The sequence below is a fragment of the Gambusia affinis genome, linkage group LG02 (genome assembly GCF_019740435.1).
Source record: "Gambusia affinis linkage group LG02, SWU_Gaff_1.0, whole genome shotgun sequence".
In the NCBI taxonomy this organism is placed as follows: domain Eukaryota; kingdom Metazoa; phylum Chordata; class Actinopteri; order Cyprinodontiformes; family Poeciliidae; genus Gambusia; species Gambusia affinis.
Window position 1 is genome coordinate 21,255,479 of NC_057869.1, and position 17,645 is coordinate 21,273,123.

A 17,645-nucleotide genomic window follows, 5' to 3' on the forward strand; every position below is an offset into this window, starting at 1 on the left:
TTCTCTAGACAAGGGCGGATTGAAACTGTAACTCACACTTATTTTGCTTCGTAGTGGGCTAAATATCTTCCACCATTATTCATAAAAGGAGGCCTGTGGTGGAAAAACACTGACATTTAAACATAGTGTTGCCGCTATTATTGTCTTTTAATGAGTTTGGAGACAATTTTAAAATACATATTACACTACCGCAACAGAGGTAGGAGTATCTTAAATAGGATTTAATGACAAATACATCTTTCATTCGCATCTAAAAACTTGCTGGCCTATGGAGCGAGCCAAGACATATTTCTGCAAAGCAAGACTTAAGGCGAGGAAGGCCAGGGGGCCTTGGAGTGTGGGAAAGCTGCAGGTCAGGCAGAGTTTGAATTTAAAGTGGCAGTGTTATGTAAAAAATCAACTTTTTTTTTTTTTTTTATAGCTTTAAATCATGTTAAGATGTTATTCCCTCAATCACTCAGCTGGTCAAAATGCCCGGGGGGCCGAGCGTTGCCTTCAACGACGAAGCCCCTCCTCGGAGCTGCAGCTTCCAAGCTTCACAGAACAGCCTTCACTGTCTAGTCAGCTCCTTCAGACTAGATAGCAGCAATTGGCAAACACCTGGTTGCACTGCACATCTGCTGAGCTCATTATACAAGCTAATTATCAGTGAAATGCTGGTAAAAACAAGAGGTGTCACCTACAACTGACGGTAACAGAGTTACTTGATTGTGCTACAAAATAGTACTATGTGGTTGGGAAACACATGATGCTTTTTATACTTTTATAGCAATTTAGATTGAGTGAACATCCAATCTAAATTGGATGTTCACTCCAATTTAGATTGGAGTGAACATCCAGCTGTTATAAATATGCAAGAAAAGAAAACATAAAAAGAGAACAATTTTCATCATTGGTTAACATACCCTAAATCAATTACATTTGTACCATATCATCCCCATTCTTGAGTCCTTACATGTCCTTACTGGCTACCTATAGCTCGAAGAATAGACTGATGGAAATAAATTACAGCATTTGGAAACTTTCACTCGTATATACATATATATATAAGGTTAGAGGATACATAAATAAATACCACAAATGGAGTCCACACAAGGAAAGAAGCCAAGGCGAAGAGGCAGTATTACTCTAGTTTAATTAAATCATTTGTTGCTATGAGTCTCTGTGAGATGAGGCAGTGTAATCACTGTGCAGATTTCCTAACAGATGTCTGGCTAGTGTCTCGGTCTTTACATTTAATCAAAGAGCTCATAAGCTATGTTGATAACAGTGACACAGCTTCATGTTAAGTGAGATGGACTGCACCGCACCAAATTATTGGGATTTTAGTTTTGAATCAACCTTTAATTATAAGACAAAAAGCTTGATAGGTGCTTGACAACTAAAAGTTCTGCTGTTGACTTTACTTCCCTGATGTCTACTGTGCTGTTTTCCTCATTATGTGAGTCTAAACGTAAAAATGAAGGAGAGATTGTCATATATCCAGTCTCATCACATATTTAAAGTGTATGTGATGCTTATGATATGCTCATGTTCTAAATTATAAATTCTGGAATCAATGGTGTAAAATTCACTCTGATTTACTGCATCATTTTTGGATGTATTACTTTTTTACTATCTTGAGTTTTGTTCTATATTAAATGATTGATTAACTGTCTGGGAATACAGCAGTATGATAAACAATTAGTACACTAGTAGATGTGATTAGTTGATGTTATTAGTGAGTTGCAATTCTGTAATAGAGGTATACATGCATGGCATATCCAAGAATAAGTAACAGTAGTTACTTTTTTGTCAGTGAAAGCTTAATCTTACTTTTGAGCTACTCAATTTAAGTTTGTGTAATGATTCACAATGTTTGAGTGATGTTCTATTCCCTACACAATAAAGACTGATGAATAATGTTGTCTCATACAATGCAAATAAACCCAGAGGGCAAAACCCCCTAATTACTAATATTCCCAGAGTGAACAAGCCAGATAATGTTTAACTTCAGTACAGCTTGAAGTGGTCCCACTGCAATTTTATCATGTCTACTTCAAGTTACAACCGTCATAAATATTTTCAAAGCTGGCAAAATGCCATTTAAAATGCTTATGTTTTAAGTTTGAACTACCCAAACATGTGTCACAAGTTTTGAAAAAGCACACATTTAATTTGCATAGACATCAGTGTTCGAGTCAGTAGGTCAAGTCAACAGGGAAGAAATCTAATTGGTCCACATATTTTCATTGTGATAGAGGCAAGAATTTAACTGAAGAATTAGCTCTATTATTCCATTAACTCTGTGATACCTGGATGCAACCAGATGCTTCTAAGAATATTATAAACTAACTGAATGGTGAATTTATTTATTCATGTAAAAAATGTGCAAACAAATTTGTCAACCTTTGAATGAATTTCCAGGGTGTCAGAGTAATTACTAACCTTTTTAACATGGTCCTTAATTTACAGTTAAACTACATTGTATTTACAAGTGGGGTTTGTTGTTATAAGGTGAAGTTAGCATATGATTTATAATTCCTAAAAGGGTGTGATGAGGTGGTTGAGATTATATTTATTCTTCTCTTGTCCTTTAAACATGACCATAATTTACACCTTTTTTTAAAATATAATTATTCATGATGCTTTAGTTTAACATTGCTGTTGTAACTTGGGTTCACATTAGTATGCCAGGGTTGCTTGTAAAAGCATAATCCTCTAATTTACATCCAAACATGCTTTTAAATAAAACCCTCTTATATCGGCAGGTAATTTGAATTGTTGCTATGTTAAATGTATGTTTGTGGTAAGGGATTTCTGTTAAAGGGGTGGTATTAGGTGCCAAAATGTAGCACATTTTGTACTAAATGCCATTTTGGCATTGCTGTATATACATCAAACATGGCTTAAAAAAATTACTTTGTAATTTGACGCCTAGAAACTGGGTTTAAGAAGTCTCTTTAAGAAGTTCCTGTTCTCCCCGATACTCTGCCTTTCAACCGTTCTTAGGAGTGTTGGATTGAGAAGTAGTTCATATGATGAGTTTAGCAGATGAACAGGTCTACCAGGTGTTTGCTAATTGCTGCAGCTAGTCTGATAGAGTTGAATAGGGAAATGGAAATTGCAAGAGAGGTTGTGGGGGGGAGGGTGGTAATCTGTGAGGTGGAAGCTTGGCAAGAGACTGCAGCTCCAAGGAGCAGCTTTTTGGAAATAGGAGATGCTTGGTGAGAACAAGCATTTAGGAATCCCTGAATGACTGCCACAGGGGAATGAAGACGGTTGAAATATTATTATTAATCACACTTTTTGCTCTTAACTAGAAGAACCCTGTGCCTTCAAAAATATTGCATAGGTATCAAAAATAGTATTAAGAATATATTTTTTTTTTCAGTTTTGGTATAGAGTTTGAAATGTAACTATCATGACAACCCTACTAGAGCTGTATCAGTAATCTTTATCAATCTTTGAGCCAAAGCATTTTCCCCTTAAAACTAATGTTTTGTTTGACTTTTTTGATAAACTGAAATTTGAGTTTTTGTTAGCTGAAAGCCACAATAATCAGAATTAACACAAATAAATGTTTGGAATAGATCTCTGTGTAATGAATGTGTCATTGAATTGATTAAATAAGTTACAGATTCATATTTATTGAGGTGTTCATTTATATTCCAGATGCTATAGACTAAATCTTAAAATAGTGTCTTATCACAAACCCAGCTGAAGTAATTGTTTGGCGTACTTTTTGAATGAAATGTGCATTTTTGACAACAGGCATCATATAACTCTTTGTCAAGTTAATAGATTTTAAAGGTGCCTACAGTGAGAGAGTTCTCAAATTAAAGGCAGTAAATTTTCCATGTTTCTACTAAACTATTAGTTTCTATTTGTCTTAAGGGGCAATATGATGAGAATTTTTTTTGCATAAAGCACTCCTGTTGTGGTGATTTAAATGGCACTAGTTCTTGCTCTGTCACTGCCATCTACTGGTTGTATTAGCATAAAAAATAGATATGCACAATCAATTATGTTTAAATCATTACTTGCACAAACTCCTTTGAGCGCAAGCTTCAAGTGAGACCAGGAAATGCATTTTAGGATCAATTAAAAATTTTGTAATATGACATTTTCCCTTTTGCTGCCTAACTCTGCTATAGATCTTATGAGTTAAATCAAAGGCTGAAAACATAGCAACCAGATTATGTGTTATTTATTTTTGTAGAAACCCAATTTTCTTAAACTAGGAAAGCTACAATGGCAAAGTGCTTTTAAATGTCTCTGTGGTTTGCCTTTATGGGCTTACTTTGGTGGAAAATTGAGCTGTTCAAACATGATAACACAGTGAACAATAGCTGAACCCCAAATGCCCCACTTATCTTAAGCAAAAAAGAGAAGGAAAAAACCCAACCTTGTCTACCCTGTTTTGCTCTCCTCACACTTCCCCGGCTGCTGCTCCTCACCTTCACTGTTTGCTCCCATAGTTTCCTCCCTTTATGCTCTTCTAAGCTGCTGAAAATGCATCTTAGCACAAATGTGTGAAAGCTCATCCGGAGCTGCAGGACAGAAACAGGGCAAGAGTACGAAATAACACAGAAACCTTGTGAGCTTGCATTTGATAGGCAGACAGATACAGGGACAAAAGATGGAAAGTGTTAATCCACGCAGTTGTGTGAATGCGCCTTTGTGCTCCTCCAGGTGCAGGCTGGATACATTATTGAGAACAGGTGCTGTGGTAGAATGTATGCCCTCACAGCTGCAGCCAAGGAGATTACTAGCCAGGCTTCCTTGTAATGAAGTTTCTATCGATTGGCCCACCGCAGATTCTTGTTTTTGCCTGCTAACAGTGTGATTTTTCCAGAGCCTCAGTTCGAGGTTTTTGAGTACATCATTTAAGGTATAAAATTGAGTTTTGGGTAGGGGTTCGATCTGTTGGTGGTAAATAATTGCTTGGTGACTTCTTATGTATCCATATCTCAAATTCTTGTCCCTTTTTGCTTCACATGGGCGAGAAAAATCAATCCATGGTCTAGAATTAATCTGTATGCAATACCCCTTGTATTTTTCATGTCCTGTGTTACAGTTATAGCTAAAAGATGTGAGAAGTGTGAAAACACTTAATTAGTTTCATTCCAAACCATTTGACAGCTGGAATAATTTGATATAACATGTCTTGTTGGTGCTTTCAAAGTTTTAGAAATCGGTATACATTTGTGGTTATTTTCATGAGACTTATGTAATGGTTGTGTTGGAGCAAAGAATATTAAATATTGTGTTAGGAAGTGTGAATAATAAAAGATAAACAATTACACACACCACAGATTTCAGGGCCCTTCTGTGAATACATTAATCTCCAATATGAATTTGCATGGTTGTAATTATTTAGGTAATCCCCTATGATTATGCAGCAGGATTTCTAAAGAAGTCTACTTAAATAATAAAGCAAATGGTAAAGTGAACAATCTGACTGTATAGAATGGCTGATTGGTCTGGCTCTAGTAAAAATACAGTTCAATTTCAACATTTTGTCTCTTGAAAAGAGTCTATCAACATTCTCCATTTTGTCAATATTGAAGCTTTAGTTCTGGCTTGGCTGTTGTGAAACTTTAGTTTTACTCTCATGAAAGCATTTTTCTTTGTAGATTTGGATGTAAGTTTGGACTCACAGATGGTGAAAAATAAACTCTATTTTCATCATCTCTTTACCAGACATCTGAGGTTTTGTGCTCATAGTTTATTGACATTTATAATTTTATACAATAATCCACATCAACAAAATACCCTATGACAGAATTTCGATTACTAAATTTGTAGATATCTAGAAAATACTTTAAAAACATTCTTAAATGAACCACAGAAACAATAGAAATGCTAAACAAATTTATGTAAATTGTTTTTTACATAAAATGTAAAAAATATCATTTGAGAGCAGATCAGTGCAAAACTTGCTGACTTGAGAAACTACGTTACTAAAGTGAAATAAAATTTCAAGGGGGAATCTGAAACTATAGGATTGATTCTAGTTCTCTGATAATACAAACTGGTGACATGGGAGAAAAAAACCCAACAACTTTTGGCCATGACTTAACTTAATAACTTATTATAATTAAGTCGTTCCTATTAGATATTAAGCAGTGGCCAGAAATTAAATAAGTAATTCCCACTAGATGTAAAGTTGTGGCCACAAGTTTTGATTTTTTTGTCCCATTTCGCCAGACAGGCTCTGTGTAATGCTGATACCAATTTGGTATTTATGTGACCATATTGGTAACATTTGCCCACCTCTATTAGTATGGTATTCTTTTAGTAATGTTCAGTGGGGATTTTACCCGTGAAATATAACTTATGGAAATACAAAGTTCAGCTTTGGTTTGAATGGAACTAGAAACATTTCCTGTAAGATTTTAGTCAGATCTAGTCTATTCCTTTAAAAGAAAAGGCTTGTGTTTTTCAGTCCTTCTTCTTCATCCTTTACATTTCTTCTCATAGTTGACTTGTTTGTCCATCTGTTACATTCTATGGGGATGTCACATTAAAAATGAAATGTATTGTAAGGATGTATTATTGTCTTAGATTTGTACACCACAAAAGACAGTTATGTGCTCACTCTACTGGAAATTTGTTTTGTAACACTATATAAATCTGTAAAATCACTGCTATTTTAAACAACATGTGTTGTAATCTCACAATGCACTGAGAAACTCCCATTAAAACAGAAACTGATGTGAAGAGATGATGACTATGATTCTGTTTTATGTTTTCTCTAATACGACGCCAAACACTCTTAAGGTCTTATTTACTGTATAGTAAAACAATGCTGACTTTAAACATGTGTCCAACAACCTGCCTGAATTTCTCAAAAGCCACAGAGTTGTGCAGAGTTGACAGAAAACATCCTGAAAACCAGTGGGCAGATAACCTTGTTAATATAGAGGTTGGAGGCTAACTGCAAACCTGGCCCAAACTGACTTGAAGGTGACAGTAGTACATATGGCATTGTGTTACAGAAGTGCTGAATGCACAACACCTGGAACCTTGGACAAGCTTTGATATTCTGGTGGAGGACCACAATCCACTGGTGTCAGCGAAGAGCAGAAAACGGTGGTTTTCCTATAGCCCAGAGAGTCGAAAACAAGACAATTAAAAATAAAAGTAAAGAGAAAATTGGCAGAGCATGAAAGGAAGTTCGTTTCAAAGATATGTTAGCGTTAATATGTGGAGGAACGTGTATATATAGAGGGCCAAGACTGACATAATTAAGAACAAAAAGCAGAAATGTAAATGTTGGTCCTCCATAGAAATATAGTGGTAGAGAAAAAGTATCCCTTCTAAAAACATTAAAAATTAAAAATTTTAGTTTCAGATAAAAAGGTCATGTTTGGGTGGAGCCTCAGTAAATATGCTTCATGGTCCCACAACTAGGAATTAGCAGAAAATGCCTGAAGTTGACAAAATATTCAAGACCCATACAAAAAATGGTCAATACAAATGTGTGCTTCATATGCTTAATCTTTATTCCCTGAGACATTTAACTGCATTATGCATAATTACTCAATTCGTTTGGTTAAATGCCATCTTCTAAAGGTGAATTTCTGACATCTGTGTTGAATTTCATGTGTGCTGCAGCTGTGCCTCTGGAAAAAAAAAATTATTGTCTTGCAATCTGAAAGTTGTTGGTTCGATTCCAACATGCTCATATCAAAAGTCAATGTGTGAATGAATGAATAAATATATCTACGTTAGAGAGTGTGATTTGGGAAATGTGGCTCTGCTGTAAAGTGCTTTGAGTTGCTGGTATGACTAGAAAAACTATATAAGTTCAGTTCATTTTTCAATCAGCCTCTTTTTTTTTTTAACTGAGACATTGATTTGTGCAATATGTGTCTTACACACTGTAAACTCTGTATACTTACTTCTGATCATAATTTAGAACAATAAAAAATAGATTATTTCAAAATATATTCACATTTTCTACAGGAAGAACAAAATATTTTTTGGACAAAGTTGAGAGTGAGAGCTAAAATCATGATAATTTTCATGATGTGAATACTCCACCAAAACACAGACTGTGTGATAGCCAAGGCTTTAGCTCCACTGCAAGTTTCGTCTCTGCAGATTAATTAAACTGGAGTTTGGACAAACTTTCTCCTTTTTTTTTTTAATGTTATTTCTGTCTTTTGGTCTTTCGAGTTAATCAGTGCTGAACATTGTGTGCTTGTTAAGTACACTTCACAAGAACACCGAGAAGGAACACTAACATGATGAATCGAACTCTAGCAAGACGAAAGGGGAGTACAGCGCACAAACAAGGTGAGCGAAACCACGAAGGACTATTTCATAAAACTAATTTTAAAAACAGCCAGGTGTGCTTCAACTTCTGTAATGCAGTCCACTGCATTACAGAGTCAAACATGTCAAACATGGAAAAAAAAAAAATCCTGTTAAACACAACGGACTTACAAGAATTTGCACAAAACACAGTACAGATGCCAAGTTCATCTGTGCCTTGAAACCTGAATGGTTCTGGGTTCATCAAATATCACTGGAATTTGCTCACTGGGGCATTAGAGTTCACATTTTCAAATTCATTAATCAAATCAAATATTTATAAGACAGTCATCAAAGAAACTATGTACCATTTCAGTCAGGAAACGTTGGCAATTTTATTAATGAGTTACATTAATAGAAGAGCTGACTTGTGAGACTTCCTCACACATGTAACCCTAATGCACCCTATGCGTGTCACAACAAAAATCTGGGTCACATCACTGTGATTTCAGAAAATTCTGAGGCTGAAAATGTGTTTGAAACTTTCTGCCTGCAGAAATGTTTTTATAGAAGCCTCAGTTTCACAACACAAACAGCTTTAAGTTATTTGTCCTTATTGTGGACATTTAAAAGTCATTTTCAGGCTTTGTTAGATTTAAGCTGTTGGATCATTTACAAAACCTAATGAGCTTTTCACCACATAAGGATATAGTTAGTTGATAAATGAGTCGCCAGGACTGAGTCACAAAAAATTATTCAGCTCAGTTGTGACAAAGACAACTTGTGCAAAAAAAGCATGCACATATCTATACTTTCAGAAAATAATAATAAGAATAATAAAAAATCTTGCATTTAATTTGACCTAATATACATTCACAGTTCCATTGATGGATGAAAATGTTTATTTTAGAAATAGGATGCATTAAAAGTTTGCATATAAATGTTGAGAAAGAAAAGAAAACAGTGGAATGGAGGAAATAATCTGGAAACAGATGGAAATGCTGATTAAAGAAGGAAAGAAGAGACAATGTTTGTGCAAAACACACCAATAGTTCAGTTACTTAGATACAATAGGGTTTTTTGTAAGAAATCTAATTTGAGGGCTTTTAAAACTTTGTGAGAACTTGGTTCCAAGTGGGTTTGTCATGGCATACAAATTAACCAAATGAATAATCAACCATAAGATATAAAAACAATTTTGAAATGCAACTGCCTTTCCTGTGGCTAAACAAATTTTACATTTATGCAGGAAAGAAGACAAATTTAATTAAAGCATTTATTTTCAAGTCATGGAACGTGTCCTCCAGTCTAAAGAACAGTTCAGTCAATACACTTCTTATTTGCACAAACTTCAATAACTACTTTAAGTTTTTAAAGTTTATCAGAAGTCATGTGCAACATGTCAAGTTGAACATAACATGCAACATTTATGTACTGGAAAACTCATGTATTTTATATATATATATATATATATATATATATATATATATATATATATATATATATATATATATATATATATATATATATATATATATATATATATATATATATATATATATATATATTTTAAATATTATATATATATATATATAAAGCCATTCATTTCACATTGCTAATCATCTTGCCAGTTTTGCTCCATATTAACAGGATAATATCACACAGTTACTGCAGATGTTTCACATCTATGATGCCAATTTCCAATCTGTAATACCCTAAAGTCAGTGTTTGTGAAAACACATCAGACTGCCGTAAAGTAATATTGCCTGACAAAAGTCTTTAAACTGTTGGACATGTTGACTGACATACTAGTCTAACCTTGTAAATATACTATTATTTAAAAAATATTGAAAACCGAACGGCTGTAGACTGTAACAAATGTCACAATTGCAATGAAAAAACTGTCTGTACATGTTTGATGCATTGTACTGATTTTGAACTTTACTTAAATGTTGTGACCAAATCTGCAATTGTGTCTGTTGGTCTTGGAGCAGAGAGTTTCGGTGGAAAACGGGCGCTGAATCATTCAAGATTTATATTTGTCTCCATATTATAACGTTCCTCAATGGGTTTCTGTATATCTATTGGCTGCATGACTTTACATCATGGAGCACTTAGCGTCACATCAAGCTGAGCAGATTGTGATGAAGAAGTAGGAGTGAAGCAGTACAAACCACTGCTGCAGCTGCTGCTTATAATAAAATACAAGGTATTGTATTTCAGAGCTCTATGCAACAGGTACTGATGCTGCTATGGAGAAAAGCAAACCTGTCCTGATCACATTAACACAATCAGTGCTGTATAGACCACAGTGACGCACAGAGTAGTAGGTTCATGGACTGTAGCTAAGGAGAAATTTTTCAGCAGTAGAACAACAAAAAAGTAACAAAAATCAGAAGGAAACAAATACTTTTGAGAGTTTTAATAACGATGATGATCATTATATCATTTATATGCGTCAGAACCCCTGTGTTTATCCTTTGAGTGACTTAATTTAATGTGTCGTATTCAAGGTCTTTGAAGGTATTAATGCTTTAATATTAATGTTTTTATTAAATGCCTCCATAAGTTTGCTGAGCAGGGGTGTATCCAGGAAGTTTTTTAAATAAGGCTAAATGGAGACCAGAGAAGATATTTGAGTGCAACACAAAAATAAAAAAAAATAAAAAAAAAACAGACAAGAAGCAAAGCTGCAAAACAAAGTGATTCAGAGATATCAGATCCACACAATGGTCAAAGATTAACATAAGCATATTCACATAAAACACAAAAAACAATTCTTATTGAGTAATTTATGTTCTCTCTTCAGTTAATGTTCATTAATAAATATCCACATAAGACCTTCTGATCAGGGAGATTACTGGGGTGACCTTATCTGAGGGTGCAGAGAAATGATCTGCCAAACCATTGAACAAAAACCTCCAGTCTAAACTATTGAAAGAAGGTAGGTTGAATGGATGTGTGTTCAAGTTCTTTAGGCCAGATTTTGACAAAACCACCTGATGCTTTAGCTGATATCACAATTCCTCATACCAGGTACATATTTTTTAAACTTGTTTTATTTAGTGGTGATAAAAATGTGCAAATTGTAGACTCAGTTTTCTGTTCATAACTGTCAGGTGTGACAACTCATGTGGTTTTATGATACTGTAGCCCCTCCCAGCTTGATGTGTAATATTCAATGTGAGTCAAGAACCTCTGTCTTAGGAACTACGAAAATGACACATTTCTAAGTTTTAAAGTTTATGTCAAGCCAAACCAAGCACTGCTTTGATTGTACACCCATTGAGTAATTGTTATCCTCTCAAGGATATTTATTGTTATTCAGAAGATACTGCATAATGCCATTTAAGGGGGACACAAGGACAAGACAGGTTTAATTATAAAGATTTTACAAAGAGGACATTTGAACTTGGCGTACTGTACAGCTCCAATAACCTAAAATGACAAACCAGCTCCAGCTGTTCACTAATGCAACTGATGTGCAGTTATACATCAATGTAATGCTGTTCTAGTGTTGTTTTTATTGAAGTGACTTGATGTGATAGAGTAAGCGAATGTCCTATGAGACAATGGACTTGCTCAAGGTCATATCTGACTAGACATTACGAGCCCAGCCCATCTGACTCTCTGAGGAGGCAAAGAGAAGAATAAATACAATATTTTTCTGTCCTCTACTCACATCTTTTCTTCTCTTCTCTCTGTGGTTAGCATGCTGAGCAGGCCCCTCTAAGATACAATTTACTTGATGTTTTAGATTACACTCTCTGGTTAGCATTAGTTGTACGCCTCTTTTTCATTCCCCATACAGGAGGATTGCACATCTGGATCACTGTGAAACAGCCTGCTATAAACAACATAATTCTATGCCAAAAAGCTCTCCAGGTGATGTATGTCCTTCTGCCCTCTGGAGAGTTACGAGTGGGAGGAAACGAAAGCAGAATGTGGATCCTCTGGTGTCCTTTTGATGGCGTCTTTACTACCCATTTGTGACATCAGATGGAGAGCCCAAGGAAACTGCCAGGGAGAAGGGACGGCTCTACTTATGTGTCATACTGTGTGCATATATAAGTGAAAATGGAGATTAAAAAAAATAAAAAAATACAAAGGGGGCAAAACAGTTGGAGGTGCTAGAGATAGGCAAGCATAGGTTAAGTAGAATTGGACATGATGGGAAGAAAGATTGCACCAATTACGTGGAAGGTATGCTGGGATGGAACGGAGCATCCAAAGGAAGGCACTTTTTCTCTCCCAAGGGTCAAGCTGTCAGTGCGACTTGGTGGCATTTGTTGTCCCACCTTTCCACTGTGACCTTACACTGAGCCAAGGGGAAACAAGAAACAAGCACACAGCCTTGTCATCAATATCACATCTGACACTATCTTGCTCTCGCCCTCACTCTCTCGCTGTCTCTCTTTTTCTCTGGCAGATGCATGTCATCCACATAGCACACTCGCAACACCAGACTGCATTCTGGATGCTCCATCTGCATTGCAAGACTTAAACAAAAGAAGTTTAAATGACAACCTATTTCTTTGCTCCTGGTTGCATCAGAAGATGATTTTAAAGCTAGCAAAATACAATGTGACAATCTGGAAAATTGTGACAGTTCACAGACGTTTTTGTGGCTTTTTCTTTCATTGAATAGAATCCATATTAAAGCTAATTTGCTGGTCAATTGCAGCAAAAACTTGTATTGATCTCTGAAGGAAGAAAAGAACTGTCAATTATATACTATATAGCCCACCTGGAATATTAATCCCCTTGGAGATACATATTTTTATTCATTAGCTTAATGTAGAAAATTGACTAATACTTGCCAAAGAGTAATGAGGTGGTTACCACCTCCATCTGCTTTGAAATACCTCTTTGTCTCTCTCACACACCCTCTCACACATTCACATTTTAATCCCCTCATTGTCCCTCCTTTATTACCTTTTATTCATATGAAACAAAAAAAGACCTCTACATGATGAATTTCCCAGAAACCTGTCTCTACTGTCCCCCCTCTGTGTGATTGTCAGCATCGTTTACCTTGGCCATATTTTCTCACTTTGCTAATTTACCCACAAGGTGACAGGGTGCTGGGAAGCTCCTGAAAGTCCTCTGGCTCCAGATGTCTGGACCAGATGTCCTGTTATTTCTGGAGTGGGCCTGTTAATTTATTTTTATCTGTTTCCTGCTCTTTGCACCTATACAAATGCTCACCATCCCTTGGAGATGAAACCCACGTCTTAAACTTACTTAAACATCTCCTGATGAAAAGTTTACTGCTGAAGTCTATGTAAACAGTATTCTTTTACGGACTTCAATGTCATTGGTATACTATGTAAATTGGCTAAGCTGTTAAAGTCTTAACATCCCATTAAACAAATGATAGCCTGGCTCTGTGTTCATGTCCTTTTTGTGTTGTTCTTACGCAACGCATAATAAATCAACTTGGGCCACATCCTTCTGCAAAGCACACAACTTTTAGGATGAGAACAACATTAATTAGGAGATACAATGTAAATGTGGATTATTGGTATATTAATACTAAATATTTTTCAAAAAGTATCTCTTCACATGAGCAAAGCAAAAAAAACCCAAAAAACAATCTTGTGGTGTTGCTGCATGTTTGTTTGAATTATCTTAGTTATATGCAACGTTTCTATTCAGAAGATGAAAATGTTATACTTCAAGATGTAAAAATTTACATAAAGGTCCCCTGAAGTCAGAATTGGATGAGTCAAAGCTGAAGTTTTCTTAGAAACCCTGGTATCAAAATCCAAAACCCCTGACATGCATCTAAAAGTTGATAGTAGCAGGAAAAGACTGTCAACACATAATTTGTCTTTCACAGCACTGTAAAATGTAATTTGCTGCACAAAATGCATAGGAGTAACATTGATTTCTAACCATTAGTCATTTGTAGATATTTTTAGGTTGCACACTTTCAACATTCTGTGCCACTCACATTCACTGAATATGTTGATGTGTGTGTCTTCAATGTCTATATCCTTAAAGACACACACTTTTTCACAGAGCACCTTCTTTTCTCATTTATGCATTTAAAAACTGAATTTTGTGCTTACTTGTGTTGTTTTGACAAAATTTAAACTGGTTTGGTATTCTTAAACACTTAAGAGTGACAAACATGCAGATACTCAATGGGAGAAGTAACACCACATTAAAAAAATCTTGAGAAATGTTAATCAACCACAAATACCTTTTTTCTGAGGTATACATATGGTTTAATACAGAAGTGTGACTCATTTGTTTTACAGACACTAACATGAAGTCTCCATTTTAAAGATTCTTTGATACAGAAAGAAATTAAGTATACATCCATGGTGGTGAATGTTGTGGACTGTTGCTGAAGACCATGTCTGGAGTCAGATATTTTAATGAGTGAAGTTGTGACTTCATTACTTCAGCACCAAGAGTGCATGCTGCAGCAAGCGATGCTTTTCTCCAAAGTGAGACATTCGTCGTATACTTGTCCTGAAGGAGTTATTGAAGAACTGCTTATTTGTATGTCATGTAATATAGGTATAGATAAGTTATAAAGGTAAAACTCTGACTAAATCAGTGAACAGCCTATTCTGCATGTTACATTTCAATCTCATTTAAACTTACTTACTGCATTTTCCAGGCTATAAGTCAGACAATAGGCTGCAGAGGTCAAAAATCATGCCATAAAGAGGACAAAAAACATCTGTAAGTCACACTTGAGTAAAAGCATCTATACTTAAGCATGTGTTTGGCTACATGCTTTTAAATAAACTGATTGAAACTGTCTACCTCTACCACGGTTTGGAAGTCTGCTGTCACATCGATGTCCATGCTTTGAGTCAACATGGTCTGGAACGACTCCTCTGCACACTTCAGCAGCAGAGTGGAGACGCATGCAGTATAAATCCAGGGTGATAGAGAGGCAGTTGCATTGACTGGTGATAAAACCAAGAGACCCTTCCTGCAATATAATTTGCATTCATCTCTTTGGACTCTACCAGGGTGTGGATATGTAACTTACAACCTGCGAATAGCTTTCCTTGTGGTTACAGAGGGTAATTTTATTGTTATTTATTTAATTTATGCACTCTTTATTTCACCAGGAGAACAAACTCATTGAGAGGAGTTTTCAAGGGAGTCCTGGACAAGAGGCAGCAACAAATACAACACAGAAAAGTACACAGTTGAAAGAAAATGTCAAGCTCTAAAAAACGGGACACGTCATGGAATCAGCCTCTCGAACTTTCAGTTTACATTTAAAAGCACTAAACGAAATGAGTTCAGTCAGTCTAAAAGTTTCTTGTAGCAAGTTTCACGAAGAGGGGGCAAAGTGAATGAGAGCCTTCTCGCCCAATTCAGTTTGAGCAAAAGGCAGAGAAAATGTTTAATCCTTTGCTCAGGTCCTTCAGTAAGCATTAACATTTAATACATTAAGTCTTGCATAACACCTCATCTGTAAAACTCAATCTCAGATTAGCTTTTGATCACACTATGATAATGCAACTGTCTGAAACTAATTGTGAGTACTTTTTGATGCAGGTCTTGCAGAATTGATTACCACTAGGTGGCAGTGAAGCACTGCATCAAAACATCTGGTTTGGTTGACCATTGTCACTGTTGGTTGGTTCTGTCTTATCTTTGCTTAGATCCTTCTTTCCTATTGTAGCAGAGGCAGATAAAACCTGCCAGTGCAGACCAGTATCATATAGTGATCTGTTGCTGCTGAAAGCACATGGATAGTTAGAGCAGAGATAGAGAAAGTGGATAGAAGGAGAGAAGAAGGAAGTGGGAGGAGAGGACACAGAGAGAAGGAAAGCAGAGAAGAGATAGAAAAGAGGGTTAGCAGGGGAGTAATTGGCCTGAGACATGCTGCTAATGCAGCTTCGCCTTCATTGTATTATTTCTTCAAGCACTACTTGTCCTCCCCCCTTCTTTCCTGCCTGTAAACTTCACATACCCAGTTTTCAGACTCCCTTCCTGCACTCCTCCTACCTTCTTCCTTCTATTCTACTTCTTGACTCTTTTACCACACTCATTCAGAGCACTTTCTGTCCTACTTCACCTCCTTGAGTTCACTTTCTCACACTGTTTTTCCCTCAGCTTTGCATACAGCACCTCTTAGTTGTCTTCATCTGACACTCACAGAGCATGAACATTGGCAAGAAGCACCAAAAGGTTAAAGGACACAAGAACTCCCACAAGGTCAGCATTGACCTCTTTGTGTTATCTGATAGCTGGATGAGGGAGAAGTGTTTTTTTTAATAGTTCTAATAATGCTTCTTGAATTTTATTTTAAGAAAACTTTTTTCAGTCAATTTACGATATTCGGCACAAGTCACTGGAGGAACACCAAATGAGTGAAACTTTTTCTCCCCTCATGACTACTTGCTTTTTATAACTCCAAAGTACAAAACTAGATTACCTGCTTTAGGTCTCTATATGACATAGTGAGCATCATTCAGGGAAAGTTAATGTAAAACTCATATTTAGAAGTTTTTTTTCAACATATTTATTAAAGGCAATAGAAAAGAATGTAAGTAAATAGAATGTTTTTGAGTGGTGAGTTTTGCTATATCATTGCTATAGTTAGTAGTTCAGGGAGGAAGTGGAGGAGCTTGGTTTTAATACATAGTATCTGTCTTATACCATACTGTCACAACATAGAGGCAGTTTTGCAAATATGTAAAAAACAAACAATTTTTAAAAATAAAAACTACATACTGTAGCTTGAAAGAGTCATTTAGGGTAATGGCTGTGTGCAGGAATGATCTCTCCTGTAGTGGTCTATGTTATATCAGGTCTTAAGAAATGTTATCCTGGCCATTTGCCTTCCTGCACAATTCTGCTCGATTATTATCTCTGGTAACAGACAGTCTGGGCTTTGTCCCTTTGACTTTGATTCCTCAAATAGAATTTCAATTGGGCTAATCAAAGAAGAGAAGGAGAAGTTGTGAATGATTATGTTGATTTTCTGAGCTGTTTTAGCTTGTAGTTGCCTCAGTGGCAGCGGAAGAAGAATGGAAGAACAAAGCCATTCGGTCCATGTTGGCCACACTTCCAAGTATTGAATTAACATTAAAACCCATCTCTTTTGGCTTGGCACTTCTCTCTTTGCAGTGTGGGATGGTTGTTCACCTCGCAGGCAATTTCTGGTAAACTTCATAGTGATCGCCAAACATTAGCAATTAGTGTTTCTCAACAGTTGAGAGTCCAGACACTCAGGACAAAGTACATAGAAGTTGCAGTGTGCTGTCCATAATGTTCATCTTAAGAAAGTCTGATGTATACAGAGTGAAAAGGAAAGATGAGAGTATAATATATTGCTGTACTGCTGTGCTACTGAACACATTATGACTCACAGGACCCCTCAGTCTCACCAACAGTGGTCCTTTTGTCAGATAGTCATA